Source organism: Oncorhynchus keta, chromosome 18 (genome assembly GCF_023373465.1).
Source record: "Oncorhynchus keta strain PuntledgeMale-10-30-2019 chromosome 18, Oket_V2, whole genome shotgun sequence".
Taxonomy (NCBI): Eukaryota; Metazoa; Chordata; class Actinopteri; order Salmoniformes; family Salmonidae; genus Oncorhynchus; species Oncorhynchus keta.
Window position 1 is genome coordinate 31,128,300 of NC_068438.1, and position 20,416 is coordinate 31,148,715.

At 44.5% G+C, this 20,416-nt stretch overlaps 1 pseudogene; it reads right to left on the bottom strand.

The window, feature by feature from the left end:
• Positions 1 to 9,142, bottom strand: part of LOC118396883 (fatty acid CoA ligase Acsl3-like) — a 46,210-nt pseudogene extending 37,068 nt beyond the window's left edge.
• Positions 9,143 to 20,416: the final 11,274 nt, after the last annotated feature.

Below are 20,416 nucleotides of genomic sequence, written 5' to 3' on the forward strand. Positions count from 1 at the left end.
GAAGTTAGAAGAGAGTGAAAGCGCAGGGGGGAAACGAAACAGAGGAAGCGTGATAAAGAGTGTGAGGGGGAAAGAGATGGAGAGAGAGTGAAGGGAGGGGGTTGGGTTATGGCTGAGAGAAAGGCCTAGGGTACATGCGTCTTTTACCCCCATGTACCCATTACAACTCACGATGCAATGACAGATGACAGTGGGAGAGAAATCATGAGAAAACAAAAAGATAATTACTTGACACATTGGAAAGAATTATCAAAAAAACTGAGTAAACTAGAATGCTATTTGACCCTTATCAGAGAGCACACAGTGGCAGAAAACCTGACCACTGTGACTCAAACTTAAGGAAAGCTTTGACTATGTACAGACTCAATGAGCATAGCCTTGCTATTGAGAAAGGCAGCTGTAGGCAGACCTGGCTCCTAAGATAAGACAGGCTATGTGCACACTGCCCACAAAATGAGGTAGAAACTGAGCTGCACTTCCTAACCTCCTGCCAAATGTATGACCATATTAGAGACACATATTTCCCTCAGATTACACAAACCCACAAAGAATTAGTGTAAATGTAAATGTACAGTGTCTTCGGAAAGTATTCATACACCTTGACTCTTTCCACATTCTGTTAAGTTACAGCCTTATTCTAAAATCGATTCAATTGTTTTTCCCCCCTCATGAATCTACACACAATTACCCCCAAAATGACAAAGCAAAAACAGGTTTTTAGAAAAGGTTGCTAAGTTATTACAATAAAAATTAAAAAAAATCACATTTACCTAAGTATTCAGACCCTTTACTCAGTACTTTGTTGAAGCACCTTTGGCAGCAATTACAGCATTGAGTCTTCTTGGGTATGACGCTACAAGCTTGGTACACCTGTATTTGGGGATTTTCTCCCATTCTTCTCTGCAGATCCTCCCAACCTCTGTCAGACTTGTTCTGAAGCCACTCCTGCGTTGTCTTGGCTGTGTGCTTAGGGTCGTTGTCCAGTCTGAGGTCCTAGGCACTCTGGAGCAGGTTTTCATCAAGGATCTTTCTGTACTTTGCTCCATTCCATCTTTGCCTCGATCCTGACTAGTGTCCCAGTCCCTGCTGCTGAAAAACATCCCCACAGCATGATGCTGCCACCACCATGCTTCACTGTAGGGATGGGACCAGGTTTCCTCCAGACGTGACGCTTGGCATTCAGCCCAAAGAGTACAATCTTGGTTTCATCAGACCAGAGAATCTTGTTTCTCATGGTCTGAGAGTCCTTTAGGTGCCTTTTGGCAAACTCCAAGCGGGCTGTCATGTGCCTTTTAGTGAGGAGTGGCTTCCATCTGGCCAATAATATAAAGGACTGATTGGTGGAGTGCTGCAGAGATGGTTGTCCTTCTGGAAGGTTCTCCCATCTCCACAGAGGAACTGTAGAGCTCTATCAGAGTGACCATCGGGTTCTTGGTCACATCCCTGATCAAGGCCCTTATCCCCCAATTGCTCAGTTTGGCCGACAGCCAGCTTTAAGAAGAGTCTTGGTGGTTCCAAACTTCTTCCATTTCAGAGTGATGGAGGCCAATGTATTATTGGGGACCTTCAATGCTGCAGAAATGTTTTGATACCCTTCCCCAGATCTGTGCCTCAACACAATCCTGTCTCGGAACTCTACGGACAATTCCTTCAACCTCATGGCTTGGTTTTTGCTCTGACATGCACTGTCAACCGTGGAACCTTATATAGACAGGTGTGTAGACATGCCGTTTCAAATCATGTCCAAGAAATTGAATTTACCACAGGTGGACTCCAATCAAGTTATAGAAACATCTCAAGGATGATCAATGGAAACAGGATACACTTGACCTCAATTTCGAGTCTCATAGTAAAGGGTCTGAATACTTATTTAAACAGTATTTCAGTTTTTTATTTTTAAATAAATTTGCAAACATTTTGTCATTATGTGGTATTGTGTGTAGATTGCTGAACAAATATATATATTTAATCAATTTTAGAATAAGTCAGTAACGTAAGGTGCTGTATGTTTCCCATGATAATAAAACCCCTTGAATTGAGTTGAGTTGAGTTGAGAGAGAGAGAGAGAGAGAGATAGAGAGACAGAGTGATTGAGAGAGAGAGAGAGAGTGAGTGAGAGAGAGAGTGAGAGAGAGTGAGAGAGAGTGAGAGTGAGAGAGAGAGAGAGAGAGAGTCCGAGAGAGAGAGAGAGAGAGAGAGAGAGAGAGAGAGATGTAGATAAAGCGAGACAGACAGAGAAAGAGAGACAGAGACAGAGGAAGAGAGACAGACAGTGAAAGAGACAGACACATAGAGAGTGGGAGGGCAAGGAGAGGGGGATGAGGAAGAAAGAAATAAGGGGGCTGAATGAGTCACGTTAACTCAGAATGGATTTCAACACAAATCCTCAACTGGGTGAAAGGTGCTCTACTACTTTATACCAGATTGAAAACAAATGTGTGTGAAACTTTCACTGAAAGGGATTCTGTGTGTGTGATTTATTTGAGGATTATGTGTGTGAAATAGGTTATGTTATGTGTGTGTGTGTTAACAGGGATGATGATAGCTACCTCCAACTCCTGAGGATACTAGTGTTGGGTAACTGTCCATGGTACTGGAAGCCATGCTCCTCCTCCCTCTCCATGGCCATCTCTGATGGTTACCCCAGAGAGGCTAAAGACATTGAGCTACAAATGGTAGCGATGATATGCTATCTTGCATGTTTGGGCGCTAATGCTGTGCCATGTCTGTCCCTGCAGCCCATTTTCTAGCTAATTTCCCTAGCCACTGATCCATAGCATTGTCCTGCTGCTCAAACTGATTTTGTAAGTCTCTGTCTTTCTGACATGAGTTTCAACTAAGAAATAATAACAAGCAACAAAACACACAAACACGCATGCGCGCGCGAGCTCACACACACACACACACACCTACTGAATTAGCCTTACACCTCAGCAGGCTATTTTAGCAGCAGTCATTCATTATTCATGTGAGAGAGCAGCTCAACTTCAACTCCTCTCCAGCAGCATGACATCCTTCCCCCTCCTTCCATCATACACACACTATCCCCTCTCCAAAATGCTCCCTAAAGACTCATGAATAAATCAGAGTGAGACAGCAACTCCCATAATTATCATCCTCCCTCTGTGCTGGCCTGGTGTACAATTACCCAGCACATCTAGCAGTGCCATAGCACACTCACAGTCACTATAATGAACTGATACACTGTTGAGGTTACTGACCGCCCACTGGCTCTCTGTTTCCTTTTCCTTCTCCATGGACACATGGAAACACACACAATCTGGGTTTGTTGAAGTAGTGATTGGTTTTCTTGGAGTTTATTGGAGTAGTCTTTGGGTTCCTTGGAATAGTCTTGGGGTTTGTTGGAGTTTGTTGGAGTAATCTGGGCTGCCGCTGGAACCCAAGGTCGAAAGCACAGTGGCTGAAGTGAAGAATTGTTAGGCTAAAGTGAACAAATGATCTCAATAGGTCGGCTAAGCCGATGACTCTGCGTATTGGGAGGGAAGAAAAAACTATACACGACTGATAAAACTCCAACTGTTTGCACCGTGGCTTTGGAACTCATAACTGTGACCACACGTACGTTATTGCTGTAATATTTGACTAGCTAGCAATCAAATGGATGACTAAACTTATGTCATGTGTGACTGTTCCAGTGGTTGGATACACTGACTGACCAATGCTTTTTCTATCTGAGACTGGGAAATGACTTATAACATCACATAGGAGAAGGGGCTAACCGCAGTGGGATGGCTGACTGGTATTAAAACACAAGTGAGACTGACTACAGGTGATAGGTGAGAGTACAAAGGTAGTGTTGTATGAGGAGGAGAGGAGGCTGTGTCAACACCGTGACTTGTGTGAGCCTTGGCAGGTGCCAGAGTACTAAGACTCAGAACAAAGCAGAAGGCCATAAGGAGACCTGGTGAAGGAGGCCATAAGGAGACCTGGTGAAGGAGGCCATGAGGAGACCTGGTGAAGGAGGCCATGAGGAGACCTGGTGAAGGAGGCCATGTGGAGATCTGGACGAAGTAGGCTATGAGGAAACCTGGAGAAGGAGGCCATGAGAAGATCTGGTGAAGGAGGCCATGAGGAGACCTGGTGAAGGAGGCCATGAGGAGACCTGGTGAAGGAGGCCATGAGGAGACCTGGTGAAAGAGGTCATGAGGTGATCTGGTGAAGGAGGCCATGAGGAGACCTGGTGAAGGAGGCCATGTGGAGATCTGGACGAAGTAGGCTATGAGGAAACCTGGAGAAGGAGGCCATGAGAAGATCTGGTGAAGGAGGCCATGAGAAGACCTGGTGAAGGAGGCCATGAGGAGACCTGGTGAAGGAGGCCATGTGGAGATCTGGACGAAGTAGGCTATGAGGAAACCTGGAGAAGGAGGCCATGAGAAGATCTGGTGAAGGAGGCCATGAGGAGACCTGGTGAAGGAGGCCTTGAGGAGACCTGGTGAAAGAGGTCATGAGGTGACCTGGTGAAGGAGGCCATGAGGAGACCTGGTGAAGGAGGCCATGTGGAGATCTGGACAAAGGAGGCCATGAGGAAACCTGGAGAAGGAGGCCATGAGGAGACCTGGTGAAGGAAGCCATGAGGAGACCTGGTGAAAGAGGCCATGAGGAGATTTGGTGAAAGAGGCCATGAGGAGATCTGGTGAAAGAGGCCATGAGGAGACCTGCTGAAGGAGGCCATGAGGAGACCTGGTGAAGGAGGCCATGAGGAGACCTGGTGAAGGAGGCCATGTGGAGATCTGGACGAAGGAGGCCATGAGGAAACCTGGAGAAGGAGGCCATGAGGAGATCTGGTGAAGGAGGCCATGAGGAGACCAGGTGAAAGAAGCCATGAGGAGACCTGGTGAAGGAGGCCATGAGGAGACCTGGTGAAGGAGGCCATGAGGAGACCTGGTGAAGGAGGCCTTGAGGTGACCTGGTGAATGAGGCCATGAGGAGACCTGGTGAAGGAGGCCATGTGGAGACCTGGCAAAGGAGGCCATAAGGTGACCTGGTGAAGGAGGCCATGAGGAGACCTGCTGAAGGCCATGAGGAGACCTGCTGAAGGCCATGAGGAGACCTGCTGAAGGAGGCCATGAGGAGACCTGCTGAAGGAGGCCATGAGGAGACCTGATGAAGGAGGCCATGAGGAGACCTGCTGAAGGAGGCCATGAGGAGACCTGCTGAAGGAGGCCATGAGGAGACCTGCTGAAGGAGGCCATGAGGAGTCCTGGTGAAGGAGGCCATGAGGAGATCTGGTGAAGGAGGCCATGAGGAGTCCTGCTGAAGGAGGCCATGAGGAGACCTGCTGAAGGAGGCCATGAGGAGACCTGGTGAAGAAGGCATTGAGGAGTCCTGGTGAAGGAGGCCATGAGGAGACCTGGTGAAGGAGGCCATGAGGAGATCTGGGGTTCATCTCTCTTTCTTTTTAAAGGAGAGTGACTCTCCTGTATGTTTTATGCTTTATTGACAGACAGGTAGCCTAGGTGAGGAGGAAACATAGTCGGAAAGGTGTGACACATTTCCTCTCTGCACTGCTAACAGCTCACTGACGTATTGACATATTCTGACTGCATTGGGATTCCCTGCTTGAGAAACCTGACTAACAAGTTAAACCTCTCTCTCTCCCTCCACCAGATGGGCGAGGCTGCAGGTTACGAGCCCTGTTTTGGAATTTAGGAGCAGGCAGAATTTTAGCCTGTGATGCCTGCTCGTGATAGGAGCAGGCATCACAGGCTAAAATGAAATTTTTGCATGTACTTATCAATTTTGATTTTTTTCGGCATTTTGGTCCATTAATATTAGTATTTTCCAAAAAGTAAAAATGTCAAAAGCTTGATGAAATTTATATATTCGGTAGTTTATCATACTACCGTCATCAAAATATTATGAATTGTAACCCCTTTTAAATGGACATACAGCATTTCAAAGCTCACAACATTGAATCACACTTGAATCACACTTAATTTAAAAACTTAATTTCATAGAGAATGTTTTCCAAATAGGTGTTTCTCATTTGGTAGTCTAAATTCAGTGTCCTTGGTGCTGTCACCCCCCATTCTGTTCACCAGTTCTGGAGGTCTACGTCAACGGATTTCTAGGCTTCACTGAACGGGATTCATTATCATCAACCCCGGCCTGTCTTGCCTGATTACACACACATGGTTCCCATTTCCCCTGATTAGTATGTTATATGTGCGCCCTCTGTTCCCTCTGTCTGTCGGTAGTATGTTATATGTGCGCCCTCTGTTCCCTCTGTCTGTCGGTTATTGTTCCCATATCTGTTGGAGGTGTGAGTACCTATGCGTTGGTACAGCTGTTATGCTGCGTACTTTATATATGGTGTATTACGGGAATCGTGTCGTTCAATGAGGATTACCCTCGCTCTTTTGTTTGTGTACAGACCAGTGTTTTTGTATACGCGTTTGTTTTGGGTGTATTAAAAACCCATATTGTGTATTCCTGCGCCTGTCTCCAAAATGCTTTATACCAGCGTGACACGCGCCAACTCATTTTCCTCAGCTTCTAAAGCATCTACATTTACCACATCTTGTGTGGTTATCCTTAGACATATTCTCCAGACTTATACACAGGGAATTGTTCATAGGTTGTCAAATTGTATTCTAGATTCTTGAAAAATGTGCCAAAAATTCATTTTACGTACTTTTCTTTAGTGTTCTACAGATAGAAAGATTTAAAACAAGATTTATTCACAATCGGTTATAATGTGTAAGTCCTGTCCAGGAGTGTCTTAACAAAATGAAACCAAAATATTTAGGTTGAATTCTTCCTGTGTCCAGAAAATGTAATTTGTGTTATATATGATATGTAAATATTTTATAATTTGCATATTTTCATACAATATTTCTGGGGGGGAAAGTATACAAAAAATATATTTGTGTCCACTTTTAACTGGTAAAAGTTGATTGTTGTATGATTAAGGGGGTTAAATACCCTATTAGGGTGTGATGCCTGACCTTATGTCCATTATAATGCTTCAACCAATAGAACAAACAAAAGAACATCAATAATGAATAAGGAAGGGAAACAATTGCTCAATAATTGAGCTTTGTACAACAGGGCAGGAGGTTTGGAAATGGCACACCACCATAACACAGTAAGTCATTAATTGAGTAATATTTTGCCATTACTCCTCCCGTAGTTGGTGGGCAGGTAGACAGGCCGCAGTAAGAAGGAATCACTGCTGCCTTAACTGATTGTGAATGGGCCTTTTGTGTGACCACGCTACCCTCTCGTCTTGTCCGCGCAGGCAGGCCACCTGGAGAAAGCTCAACGTTGCCATTGTATTGTGCCAACAGTCCAACTCACGACACAGCTAGGACAGCCACTGGAAGGGTCAGACTGTGTGTGTGTGTGTGTGTGTGTGTGTGTGTGTGTGTGTGTGTGTGTGTGTGTGTGTGTGTGTGTGTGTGTGTGTGTGTGTGTGTGTGTGTGTGTGTGTGTGTGTGAGCCTGTGTGTGTGAGCCTGTGTGTGTGAGCCTGTGTGTGTGTGTGTGTGTGTGTGTGTGTGTGTGTGTGTGTGTGTGTGTGTGTGTGTGTGTGTGTGTGTGTGTGTGTGTGAGCCTGTGAGTGTGTGTGAGCCTGTGTGTGTGAGCCTGTGTGTGTGAGCCTGTGTGTGTGAGCCTGTGTGCGTGAGCCTGTGTGAGTGAGCCCGTGTGTGCACAGACTTCTCCAAATAATGGCGTAATCATACTTAAAAAGCTTTGAGTAAGCATGTTTTCACTGAATGTAATAACACAACACACAATGGAATGGATTATGTGGCTCAGACTACAGCTTTTCTTCTTAGGGTTTGAGTGGTAGCAGAAGCAAGCAACTAGACAGTAAACATACCAGACAACCACTAAAACAACTAGCCTAATCTGAAACTAAAGGTTCTCTATGATATCTTCCTTTCTCTGCCATCTCCCACACTGCTGAGTTTAGGATACATGAGCCTGGACGCAGGGATAGCCGACCATGACATTTAGCCTATGTATGCCATGCTGCCAAGTGATGGACCTCAAACATTTGATTCAACCAAAATATATAACCATACCCTCCGGTGAATGATATAGGCCTATGTATGACCTAACCTCTGAAACCTATTACATAAGAAGAATGCTCCACAGAAGAATGCTCCACCGAAGAACACTCCACAGATGAACACTCCACAGAAGAATGCTCCACTGAAGAAAGCTCCTGCAGACAGAAACATGGCATAAGAGAGGAGGGCGTACAACTGTGTGTCTGTGCACATATCCCATCGGACCATCCCTGGCAGACAATAGATGCTCTGTGTATAAGTACAGTCTCTCTCCAATAGACCACCCTGATTTGATTGCAGTTGCCATGAGCCAAGTAAATTACAACAGCAGTACAAACAAGTCTAACAGTGGACAAGATATTCACAACTAGAGTGAGTTACGAGACAGGACAGTCTCCTGGTAACATTATGCATAACATTTGTCAACGATAAAGTTTAGACTTTGTCAAACAAAATGTTGATTATGGTGTCCACACAAAGGCAATTGTGAAGACAGGCAACAACGACAAAAAAGGCCCATTACGAAAAATAAGTTATTATGTTATATTCTGTTAGATAATAAACAAAGGTACATTAACACGTCATTATTTATGTAATTATTCATTAAAATCCATGTGAAACGTATTATTGACCATCTGAACAGTCAGTGGGCGCACTGCTGAGAAATCGTATCTGCAAGCCACAGGGATGACAGCGATCATTTAAAAAGGGAGTAAAACTGATTGAGCAGAGCAGAAAGAGTTTGTCAAAAAGCCATTACCACCTATCTGGAATAGATATTATGTATCCTACAGATAATTAGATAATAGGTGACCGGGACAATCAGTCTTCCATCCTCTGCTCTGCACCGTATAGCGAGCAGCGACTGGCTGGATGCACAGCATCATGCACATCTGGACATCGCCGGCTGCCGCTGAGTGGGCATCACCGAGAAATAATACTTTATCGAGACACTTACCTTGGATAAAACACCTGGTGTATCAGCGTCGAAAGCGAATGCGTTATTTTATTTCATGAATTGGGTATTCAATTACACGAATTGCAATTGAATTCCCTCATCGTCTGTCTGCTTATATTGGTCGCCGCTCGCAGCTCGGAAGTGACAGGCGCGTCGTCATAGTATTATTGCACAGGAGGCATTCCCTGGCTTTTGATTGGACTCGTTGAGGTGGCGCGTGCTGGGGCCGGTCTGTGATGGAAATGAAAGGTTACTCCCGGTCAGAGCGCACAGAGTGGAATTTGATGAAGAAGGCGGATAAACTTTTCCGACAGTAGGCTACTGTCATAATAAAACGTAGGGTATACACTGTATTACACATATCCTACATGTAGGTGTGTCATTTCTCGGGTCTTTGTACCGCAGAGCATATAGACCACAGAGCCTACCAAAGAGTGAAGTTATACAGATATGCATGATGCTGCTTTGGGGACACCTGTCGGATTAGGTCAACAATCAAATCCAATCAAACGAGTCAATAGGAGCGTCACCTGAGTTTCAGAACATTAGGGCACTCGGCCACTGAGGTATCGGGCTCAGGCCATTGTTGTCTCAAGTCAGATGGCATCACTCCTAGAAGACGCTCGTCCAAATCCGATCTGTCTTGAAGGAAGTGGAACTCGTCTCTAAAAAGCTAGATTTTGCTCACCCGCCTAACACTAGCTATGACTCACTACAAACCATGCTCGATCAACTGAGCACACTTCTCCAGTTAGCAGCCTAGTGATTGCCATACAGTAGCTAGTGTGCCCGCTTGTTGATGAAGTTGTACTATAGCAAAGTAATGCGATTGTTCTCAGAAATCAACAAGCATGTAGCCCATCTGACTTTGACAGCTGGTACTGTGCCTCACTACTTTCGGAGAACAGTCAGTGGTGTAGAACTCCGTGCACTAATGACGACAGAACAGATATAACTCATTGTGCATTAGCTAGAACTTAACTACACTAGCTAGCAGGCTAAGTTAGTATACAGCATTGAGTGTGTTAACTGGCGTTGTTAGTATTCCTCTTTCGTTTCATATGTATTGATTTGAGACTGGTTCAAAGCATTCGCCATCTAATTTTCGAATTTCATAAATATTAATTATACCAACACACAACACATTAGCTAGATGTAGAATTAGGTAGTGAAGACTTGCCCATGAAAAATAACGTCAATATTAGCTACAGGTTTATTGGTTTTGGTAATTAACTCTGATTCTTTTGAGGATGAAAGGGGGTTCCGTGGACAATGTCACCTTGGTAACATTTTAGAATGTTTGGACAGCAATTGTAGCCAAACGTCTTTTTAAATACCCCATGAGTGTTTGCGAGTTAGACAGATCCGTGCAGACGGCCTTCACGCTACCTAACGTAAGAGAATGGGGGTTAGCTCTGAAGACCAGGGGTTGACGGGGAGAGGGTGACAATAAATGACCGTTAGGCCTATAATAAAGTATTGCATGCATATCATCGTATTTTCCGGTCGGATAAAAAAAAAAGCCTTTAACACAATAATTTCATGCGATTCTACTTCATTTTACACGACTGGAGACATTAGAATGACATTTTTTAATACCACAAAACTAACCGAAATGACAGGCTACTCTTACAGTGACATAGGTTACCGAGATCATAGATCGCATAGAGCCATAGACCAATGAAAAGAGTGGATTCATATTGTACAATATCACAAATAAATTATAGTGCACAAATTTGCAAGTGACATTGACTCATCAAAACTGTATTTTGAAAGGCCTTTTAGCTTCTGCTTGCTGTTCATTGACAGCCACAACTCAACAATCAGCTGTTTGATATTTGCCAGGCTGCTTCCCAATTGCTGGCGCTTCTGTTTCTACATGCATTTAAAAAAAATAATAAGTATTGATCCTCAATGTTTATATTATGTTCTCTTGTGTAATAGTTTCAATGATTTCAGTATGCGATATACCTGTGCTGGTTGCCATCTCGTTAGTTTGAAGGCGTTTCCCCTGTGCTGGCCCAGGTGCTATTTAAGAGTGGCTGGCTCAGTGCTCTAGTTGTCTTGAGAGATGTTGGTACTCCCTATTTGATTTCTAGAAAAACACTCCTATGTCTTATCTTCCCTGTTTTTGTTATGCTTCCTATCTTTAAGTTTGGTGTGGATTTTAAATTTGTTTGTCTCTTATTGGGCAGATTTAGGTTCCAGTTGATGATGCTAGTCAACTTTCAGTGGACACTCCCATGAGTGTCTTTCAGAACCCCTCCTAAAACCACACCTGTTTCGTTTTGGTTGTTGTCAGTGACTCTTTATTAGTTCCATCTTCTGTTTGAGTGACATTATTTGGTTGTCTTGCTGGGGAATGTGACATTACACTCAGTGTAAATGTCCATTGGGATGTGGGCAGGGTCATTGTCTGTTGTTGACCCTGAGGGCATGTGTATTTGCACATTGAATGAAGCCCAAATTGAGCAAGTTCCCTTTTATAAGAGCTTGGGGATTTGCATTGACAATAAGCCCTCTTTAAGAACACATTGAAAACCTGACAAAATAGCTAAGAATTAAGATCGGTTTCTTTCATAGAAATAAATCTTGCCTCACTTTGTGAAGGAAGATTATTCAAGCAACACTTCTCCCATTACTTGATTATGGTGATATAATCTACATGCATGCAGAAGCCTCTGTTTTGAAATCTTGAGATTCACTCAGCACTGTGTTTTATCACCGGGGACCATTTTCGTACACATCACTGCATTTTGTATTGTTCTGTTGGCTGGGAGTCTGACTACCAAAAGCTCCTATCATTGTCTACTTTTTCTATATAAAGCAGATCTTCAGACACCCACCACCTCAGCTCACGGAATAATTGGAGATGCAAGCACTTTCAGACCCACTCTCTGGACTGGCTGGTTCTGGGGTCTCAATTAACCTGGGGGAAAATGCTTGTACTTTTTATGCCCCCAACTCATGGAATATCCTTCAGGCCACCTTGAAATTAGACTCAATGGTCTCCATCGGACAGTTTAGATCAAGTTCAAGGGAGGTGATGTGTGAGAGTTGTGTTTGTTTTTATTCATCTTTTTGTGTTTATTGTATTGATGTTATTATCTTGTGTTCATGTTCACAGGGCTCCCATGGAAATGAGACCCTGGTCTTAATGGTGACACACCCTGTATATAAATAGTGAAGAGAACAGGGCCCAAAATCGACCCCTGCGGCTCACCTTTCATAATATTGAGGAAACTAGATTGGTCGATAAGCACACATTGTGTCCTGTCCGGTAGATAGTTCTTGAACCAATTGCAAGATACCTGATCTAGGCCTATTTCAGACAACCTTTGGTAAAATAGCTAAATAGCTAAATGGTCAACCATATCAAACGCCCTCGACAGTTCAATAAATAAGGCAGCACAATGACTTTTATGATCTTCGCTACATAGCACATCATCTAAGACAAGTGTAGCTGCTGTTACAGTGCTATGTCCAGGTCTCAAACCAGATGGGTGCTCATTAAGTATAGAATGAGAAGTTGTAAAAGTTTTAAACTGGGAGTTAGCCAGGGATTCTAAAACTTTGGCAAGGCAAGATAGGTTGGAAATTGGACGGTCGTTATCCTGTTAAGAAGGATCTTGCCTTTGTGTAGGGGGAGGACTTGTTCCGTTTTCCAGAAACAATTATCAACTAAATCATGTAGGTTAATGATTCTGCAATAAGTCAGCCCAAGTGGATTTTTTTTACATTGATCTTCAATAAGGAATTTAGTACATTAGACATCAAATGTTTGAAACGAAAATGAGGAACGTATATCTGGGAATATATCATTCACTGCAACCTGTCTCAAGGTGAGTAAAGAACTCCCTCTGCTGGAAACAGAGTTTTCAGAAGCTATTTTATCAAATAGGTGGCCCACTGAGGCAAAGTGGTTATTAAAAGCACCACAAATGTCCATCTAATCTGTTATGGGACAAGAGGCTGTCATAACCTGCTGGGGTAATGAGGGGGTGGAGTTTTGTTCCAGAGATTTGACTACCTTCCAGACGGCAGCTGGATTACCACCATTCTCAGATACTCAGTTCAATAAGCATGTCTGTTTCTCTCCTGAAGTTTCTCTTATAGTTCATGTGTGAATCAAATCAAATCAAATCAAATCAAGTTTTATTGGTCACATACACATGGTTAGCAGATGTTAATGTGAGTGTAGCGAAATGCTTGTGCTTCTAGTTCAAATCAAATCAAATCAAATGTTATTTATATAGCCCTTCGTACATCAGCTGATATCTCAAAGTGCTGTACAAAAACCCAGCCTAAAACCCCAAACAGCAAGCAATGCAGGTGTAGAAGCACGGTGGCTAGGAAAAACTCCCTAGAAAGGCCAAAACCTAGGAAGAAACCTAGAGAGGAACCAGGCTATGTGGGGTGGCCAGTCCTCTTCTGGCTGTGCCGGGTGGAGATTATAACAGAACATGGCCAAGATGTTCAAATGTTCATAAATGACCAGCATGGTCAAATAATAGTAAGGCAGAACAGTTGAAACTGGAGCAGCAGCATGGCCAGGTGGACTGGGGACAGCAAGGAGTCATCATGTCAGGTAGTCCTGGGGCATGGTCCTAGGGCTCAGGTCAGTTGAAACTGGAGCAGCAGCATGGCCAGGTGGACTGGGGACAGCAAGGAGTCATCATGTCAGGTAGTCCTGGGGCATGGAGAGAATTAGAGAACGCACACTTAGATTCACACAGGACACCGAATAGGACAGGAGAAGTACTCCAGATATAAGAAACTGACCCTAGCCCCCCGACACAAACTACTGCAGCATAAATACTGGAGGCTGAGACAGGAGTGGTCAGGAGACACTGTGGCCCCATCCGAGGACACCCCCGGACAGGGCCAAACAGGAAGTTCTGTAGTTCCGACAGTGCAGTAATATCTAACAAGTAATCTAACAATTCCCCAACAACTACCCAATACACACTAATCTAAAGGGGTGAATGAGAATATGTTCATGTAAGAATATGGATGAGCGATGGCCGAGCGGCATAGGCAAGGTGCAATAGATGGTATAAAATACAGTGTATACATGTGATATGAGTAATGTAAGATATGTAAACATTATTAAAGTGGCATTATTTAGAGTGCATTGTTTAAAGTGACTGGTGATCCATTTATTAAAGTGGCCAGCGATTAGGTCTCCATGTAGGCAGCAGCCTCTGAGTTAGTGATGGCTGTTTAGCAGTCTGATGGCCTTGAGATAGAAGCTGTTTTTCATTCTCTCTGTCCCAGCTTTGATGCACCTGTACTGACCTCATCTTCTGGATGGTATAGCGGTGTGAATAGGCAGTGGCTCGGGTGGTTAATGTCCTTGATGATTTTTTGGCTTTCCTGTGACATTGGGTGTTGTAGGTGTCATGGAGGGCAGGTAGTTTGCCCCCAGTGATGGAGAGCCTTGTGGTTGAGGGCGGTGCAGTTACCGTACCAGGCTGTGATACAGCCCAATAGTATGCTCTCGATTGTGCATTTGTAAAAGTTTGTCAGGGCTTTCGATTGCTCTCGACTGTGCATCTGTAAAAGTTTGTCTGTGTGGGTGGACCATTTCAGTTTGTCTGTGATGTGTACGCTGAGGAACTTTCCACCTTCCTCCTTCGATCTGGATAGGGGGGTGCTCCCTCTGCCGTTTGCTGAAGTCCATGATCATCTCCTTTGTTTTGTTGACGTTGAGTGAGAGGTTGTTTTCCTGACACCACACTCCGAGCGCCCTCACCTCCTCCCTGTAGGCTGTCTCGTCGTTGTTGGTAATCAAGCCCACTATTGTTGTGTCGTCTGCAAACTTTATGATTGAGTTGAAGGCGTGCATGGCCACGCAGTCATGGGTGAACAGGGAGTACAGGAGGGGCTGAGCAAGCACCCTTGTGGGGCCCCAGTGTTGAGGGTCAGTGAAGTGGAGATGTTGTTTCCTATCACCACCTGGGGGCGGCCCGTCAATGTCCTGGATCCAGTTGCACAGAGCCGGGTTGAGTCTCCAGCTTGATGATGAGCTTGGAGGGTTCTATGGTGTTGAATGTAGAGCTGTAGACAATGTACAGCATTCTTACATAGGTATTCCTGTTGTCCAGATGGGATAGGACAGTGTGATGGTGATGGTGATTGCGTTGTCTGTGGACCTGTTGGGGCGGTATACAAACTGAAGTGGGTCTAGGGTGGCCGGTAAGGTGGAGGTGATATGATCCTTGACTTGTCTCTCAAAGCACTTAATGATGACAGAAGTGAGTGCTACGGGACAGTAGTTTAGTTCAGTTATCTTTGCCTTCTTGGGTACAGGAACAATGGTAGCCATCTTGAAGTATGTGGGGACAACAGACTGTGTATAGTGAGTGATGGAATATGTCCGTAAACACACCGGCCAGCTGGTCTGCGCATGCGCTGAGGACGCGGCTAGGGATGTTGTCTGGGCCAGCAGCCTTGCGAGGGTTAACACGTTTAAATGTTTTACTCACGTCAGCCACGGAAAAGGACGGGGGGCGCAGTCCTTGTTAGCGGGCCGCGACAGTGGCACTGTATTATCCTCAAAGTGGGCAAAGAAGGTGTTTAGTTCGTCTGGATGCGTGACGTCGGTGTCCGTTACATGGCTGGATTTCTTTTTGTGGTCCGTGATTTCCTGTAGACCCTGCCACTTACGTCTCATGTCTGAGCCGTTGAATTGCGACTCCACCTTATCCCTCTACTGGCATTTTGTTTATTTGATTGCCTTGTGGAGGGAATAACTACACTGTTTATATTCAGACGTATTCCCAGACCTCTTTCCATGGTTAAATGCAGTGGATCGAATGCCGCCATCCGTCCACGGTTTCTGGTTAGGGTAGGTTTTAATAGTCACAGTGGGTACGATCTCCAATGCACTTCTTTATAAACGCACTCACCGAGTCAGCGTATTGGTCGATGTTGTTCTCAGAGGCTGACCGGAACATATTCCATCCCGCGTGAAGCGTGGTTTCTGATTGGTCAGACCAGCGTCAAATGGTTCTCGTCACTGGTACATCCTGTTTGAGTTTCTGCCTATAAGACGGAAGGAGCAAGATGGCACCGTGGTCGATTTGCCGAAGGAAGGGCTGAGGAGGGCTTTGTATGCATCGCGGAAGTTAGAGTAGCAGTGGCCGAGGGTATTGCGCAAGCGCGTAGCGCAATCAATATGCTGGTATAATTTAGGTAGCCTTGTTCTCAAATTTGCTTTTTAAAAATCCCCAACTACAATAAATGCAGACCCAGGATGTGTGGTTTCCAGTTTACATATAGTCCAGTGAAGTTCCTTGATGGCCGTCTTGGTGTCTGCTTGAGGGGGAATGTACACAGCTGTGACTATAACTGACGAGAATTCTCTTGGTCGGTAAATGGCCGACCAAAATGGCAATTTGAATGTAAGGAATTCTAGATTGGGTGAGGAGAAGACTTGAGTTGCTGTATGTTGTTATGATTACACCATGAGTCATGAATCATAAAGCATACACCCCCACTCTTCCTCTTCCCAGAGAGGTGTTTATTTCTGTCGGCGCAATGCATGGAGAAGCCCGGTGGCTGGACCGATTCCAACAACATATCCCGAGAGAGCCATGTTTCCGTGAAACAGAGAATGATACATCTCTGATGTCTCTCTGGAAGGCAACCCTTGCTCGAATTTCGTCTACCTTGTTGTCAAGAGACTGGACATTGGCGAGTGGTATACTCGGGAGCGGTGGGCACGTCTATGGAGCCTGGCCAGGTGGCTGCTTTGTCGTTGTCATTGTTTTGGGTCGACTACTGGAATTAGATCCATTGTCTTGGGTGGTGGTCCAAATAGAGGATCCGCTTCGGGAAAGTCGTATTTCTGGTCGTAATGTTGGTAAGTTGACATTACTCTTAGATCCAATAGTTCTTCCCTGCTGTATATAATAAGACTTAAAATTTCATGGGGTAACAATGTAAGAAATAATACATAAAAAAACAAATACTGCATAGTTTCGAAGTAAGGCTACCATCTCTGTCGACGCCATACTGCATATATGTCAGAACTAGGGATTAGCTCTATACTTTACCCCTAGTTTCCTGAACGGTGCATGCTTATCTGCAATAGAGTTAGAGCAAAGAAGTAAAACAATTTAGGGCCTGATCTGAGTCAGATATCTGACAATCTCCCATTCACACAATCCCAGATCAGACAAACATTGTTGCTCATTTAAATTCTTGTTATTTCTCTTTGTAATAATGCAACGGCGAGATTTAGGTAGCTTTGCATCTCTTATGCAGGCAACGGGACAGTGGTCACTGAACTCATTAGCAAAAATTACATTGGCTGTAAACTTATGATGGGCGTTAAAGAATATAATTTTCAGGGTGTTTAAGGTTTGGGTGGGTCGGTGCAGTTATCAGCTGAGTTAGATTTGTTAAATGTCCATTGGGGTGGGGGCAGGGTAGAACAGATAGCTCACTAGTGGTGGCTATTCAGCAGACTTATTGTCTGGGGGTAGAAGCTATTTGCCAGTCTGTAAATTTTAGCAATGATGCACCTGTACTGCCCGCATCTGAGTAAAGTAAGAGCTAGAACAGGCCCAGGTTTGGGTGGATGATGATCTTCTTGGCCTTCCTGCGACACCTGGTTTTTGTAAGTGTCCTGGAAAGCAGGCAGTGTGCACCCAATGGTGCGTTCGGCTGAGTGTACCACCCTCTGTAGTGCCTTGCGGTCAGCGGCGGTGGAGCTGCTGTACCAGACTGTTATGCAGCCCGAAAGTATGCTCTTGATGGTCCTCCTGTAGAACACTGTGAGGGCCCTCGGGGACAGGCCAGATTTCGCTGTCGCTGTCGTGCCTTCTTCACCACGTGTCCGCGTGGTTTGACCAATTCAGCTCTTCTGAGATGTGTACGCAGAGGAACTTTACATTTTCAACTGTCTCCACGGTGACCCCGTTGATGAGAATGGGGGCATGCTCAGCCTGGTTCCTCCCGAAGTCCACAATCAGCTGCTTTGTTTGCCGATGTTGAGGGAGAGGTTGTTTACCTGGTACCACACTGTCAGAGTGCCTACCTCCTCTGTGTAGGCCATCTTGTCATTGTTAGTAGTCAGGCCTAATACTGTTGTGTAGTCAGCGACATTGATGATGGAGTTAGAACTGTGTGAGGCCACGCAGTCGTGGGTATACAGAGAGTACAGGAGGGGACTGAGGACACACCCTTGTGAGGCCCCCGTGTTGAGGATCAGTGTGGAGCATGTAATGTTGCCTACCTTCACCACCTGGTGGTGGCCCATCAGGAAGTCCAGAACCCAGTTGCATAGGGAATAAGTCAGTCCCAGGGCTGTGATTTTTATGGTGGCATTTCTCTTGTCCAGGTGGGTAAGGATAGTGTGTAGGTCAATGGCAATTGTGTCCTATTTGTACTGTTCGACCATAAAATTGTCCTTGGTCACCTTGCCATGTTTATAAGCAGCATCTCTCTCCTTCAGTTTCCTGACAAGGCTCCCATTAATCCACAGTTTTTGATTCTGATAAGTTTTGAAAGACACCACCGGCATCACATCATCAATGCATTTTTTATGAATTCGATGACTTTGTCGGCGTATTCATTGAAGTTATCCCCAGAGGCGACTCGGAACGTATTCCAGTCCACGTAATCAAAATCTTTGAACATGAATTCTGATTGGTCAGACCAGCTTTGTACAGACCTGACCACCGGAACTTCCGTCTTCAGTCTTTGTTTGTAGACGGGTAGGAGCAAAATTGAGTCATTGTGGAGTTTTGGTGTCGGCTTGACTCCCAGGCAACCAGGCACCTTACTGAAGAAGCTAGCCCATGTTGTTCTGCCATCACCGGGAATTCGGAAAGGTCGGGTGGAAGGTGAGTACCCAGCGATTCATATTCCAATAGTTCTACTCGGGTGTATGAAGTAATGCACAAAACAAATTGGGTAAGAACATTTTCAAAAGTAGAAACCTGCAATGTTTTGTAGGAGTTCGAGGCCATCTTAGCCTTCTAACGTCTCCTACGCGCCTGGTGAGAATTGTAGAGGGAAACAGAAAACACGTAGGCCTAAGTGTTCATGAGAGTCTTACCTTTCAGAAATGGGATCATGGCTACTATGTGAGTGAAGAGCAAAATAATCTACTAGGCTATACTGTAACCTACATATGGTGTTCTGAAGTTTGAAGACAGAGATTTCTGAGTTGCGAGTTTCCAGTTGTTTTGAACCTGGCAATAACATGCTAGCAAAATGCTCTGACAGTCCTGCTAATAGATGAGCAAACTCGACTAATGACCCACTGGGAAAAAACTGGTTGAATCAAAAGCAAATTCCATGTCATTTCAACCAAAAACGTAAATGTGACTTTGAATGAACGTGAAAAACGTATAATCTAAATCCAATGACAGGTTGACACTTTTTGTTGATTTCACATTAGTTGACAATGAACCAAATGTAAATGAAAACTAAACATTGAACTGTGCCCATTCGGGAGCACTCACCTTAACTTAGCTAGCATTTCCCAGCCTAATTGTAACCAAATACCCAAAGGGAGATTCAGTGGGGAAAAAATCTGACATTGATTGATTTACCAAGACATGTCCCCTGCTTGTCTCAAAGCAACGCGATGTCACTGTCCCAATCAAAATGGTGCTAAAATGATCACCTAGTTGACAACACGCAACAATTGCTTAACATTTTTTTATAACGGTTGGTTGACTTTGGGAGTTTCACATAGGCCTAACCACGTCTCTATGAGCTAATTAGCGGTGCGTTCAGTTGAGTATACATTTTTTTACAACGGTTGGTTGACTTTGGGAGTTTCACATAGGCCTAACCACTTCTCTATGAGCTAATTAGCGGTGCGTTCAGTTGAGTATACATTTTTTTTTACACCATTGCAGCAGCACAAAAGATTTAGGGCTGACCCAAAATCATTCTGTGCTAAAGCCCCGAAGCATGGTCCTGGTGATGTCCCATCCTCAATGATGTGTTGAATCAAATAATGCATCGAAGAGATGTTAAAGGCCCAATGCAGCCATTTGTATATTAATATCAAATCATTTCTGGATATTAAGTACCTTACTGTAATAAATGCCCATTAAAAGGGGAAAGAATTGCTTTATAGCAAAACTATTTCTTCAGCAAAGATTTTGCTAGGACTGTCTGGGAGTGGTCCAAGTGGAGGGGAAAATTAAAACTTATTGGAGGTTTGGAACTCTTGTTATTGGTCTATTAACCAATTTACTACATGGTGATGTCACCATGGAAAGTCGAAACTCCAGCCTATGCAAACCTGCTGATTAGAAGGTCCGGTGTAGAGTGTATTTTCAACCAGCAACTATCAGTAAATAACACTTTTTTTTTTAAATCACACTTATACAGTGTTAGTTTAATCAGCTGTTGTACAATATGATACAAAACACAGGGAAAACAGAATTGTG